The 1,958-nt window shown below is 30.1% G+C and overlaps 1 protein-coding gene across 4 annotated transcripts in view; it reads right to left on the bottom strand.

The window, feature by feature from the left end:
- Positions 1-1,958, bottom strand: part of LOC125838361 (protein TONNEAU 1a-like) — a 1,213,107-nt gene that overhangs the window by 133,057 nt on the left and 1,078,092 nt on the right. The gene's annotated exons all lie outside the window — the stretch shown is intronic.

Genomic DNA, 1,958 nt, shown 5'->3' with positions numbered 1-1,958 from the left:
GCTGACTGGCTTTTAATTGATATCTGGTTCAATTAGCTTAGTTGACCTAAATGGTTTACATTTCAAAGAACCTGTTGCTTTAGTCAAAGCCATGTAACAAGTACTTGGACCTGTATCACTAACCGTTTATTAAGTCACTTTTTGACATATTTAATTAGGAAGTCATATTTGGTAAGAATTCTAATCATATACAATAACAAAGTTTTGTGGGATTATTTTGCTTTTTAATAACATAAATTACCCTTCATAATTAAGTTAAAGAGTCAAATTTGTATAAAAAAAAAATATATATATATACAATAGCTATTGAAACTATAACTAGAGAAAACATATTTCAAAAAATGACTTGGGGCCTGTTTGGAAAGCCCACCCTGGTAATTGGATTTGGTGTAATTGGTGTATACACTGTTTATCCTGTTTGGTTGGGCATGTAATTACTTGGTTAGCAGGTAATTGAGTGTAATTGACAGGGTGTAATTACACTCTCCAATTTACAGGGGGATGCTGTGAATTGCTGGTAATTAATGGTGTAATTACAAACTGATTATTTTTTAATTTCTTCGTTTTATTTTTGTTTTAGTTTTTTCGTTTTAATGTATTTTTTACTTTTATTTTTATTATTCTAATAATTTCTATTTTAAAAAAAATATTATTTATAACTCATTTCCTTCTTATTCTCAACTTTTACTTCATGTGATTCCATGCAATTTTTCGTATCTTCTAAAAAAAATCATTAGTATGATTTTGTTAGTATTATAATTTTTAAATTAAAGTAGAATTCATTGTTAAATAAAGTTATGAACTTACGTTTTCCTTTTCTTTTTAATCATATTTATGTATGTTATGTTGAAATTTGACATTAGGGTATTATGCTAAACATTTTGTTTTTAGTTTAGAACTTATGTTATATTTTCAATTTCATTTGTTTTAGGAGTATTGACTCGATATTTTACATTACAAGCTATTTTTTTTAAAGTTAAACTTGATAGATTATCTTTTTGCCAGATATTTTATAATTTTATGACATTATATTTATAATACTGATCTTTTTGTCAAACATACATTTCATGATGTTCATAGAAATTATGTACTTTTAGTTTTTATGATTAATTTAATTAAAATATACTAAATTGAAAAATATAAATAAATTATTTTTTTAGGGAAAAAGGTCAAAATGCCCCTAAACTATCGAACATGTCTAGATTTACCCCCTGTTTGAAATTTGGCTCATTTGAGCCCTCGCCGTCCAACTTTTCGCGCATATATGCCCTTGTAGATGTTAGTTGCTTTGTTGGAAATAACCAACTTATTTTTCTTTTCTTTAAATAGCAAATGAAATTGCCACATATCATTTATCAATATTAAAAAATGAATGCACCTCTTTTAAATTGGATATTTGACCCTTAAATTCTCTTCGACCCAAATTTCTTTGGTGGATATTTCACATTAGCCGACAAATCATATCTGACCCAAATCCCTTTGGACGGAGAAACGCCATCTCCAACCAAACCCATCACTTTCTCCTAAAAGAAAAACACCATTAAAGGTGAGCTTCGAGCTCTAACAATGAGCAAACAATAGAGCTCCAATGAGCTCACTGATTCGCACAAAACAACTACCAAATAGCTCCGACCACCACGAGCTCCAGAATACTACCCCCAAGGTAGTCGACAACACACCAACCCACACACCTCATTGGTCTAGCAAGGCAGCTAGCAAACGACCCCAAAACAACTATGTTTCAGATGTCAAATGTCTTATTTTAGATCTGGTCGGACGAATTCAAACTCCGACCACCTTGGGTCGGATATCCTATTTAAAAGCGGTGTATTCATTTTTTAAATATAAATAAATGCCACGTGGTAATTAATTAAAAGGGGATGTGACAATTCCATTTGTTATTTAAAGAAAGGGAAAATGAATTGGTTATTTCTAGCAAAGCAACTAACAACTACAAG

Source organism: Solanum verrucosum, unplaced genomic scaffold, assembly GCF_900185275.1.
Source record: "Solanum verrucosum unplaced genomic scaffold, falcon-dt-bn FXZP01000150.1, whole genome shotgun sequence".
Classification (NCBI taxonomy): Eukaryota; Viridiplantae; Streptophyta; class Magnoliopsida; order Solanales; family Solanaceae; genus Solanum; species Solanum verrucosum.
The sequence above is the reverse complement of the archived record's forward strand: the minus strand, read 5'-3'. Positions and strand labels throughout refer to the sequence as shown.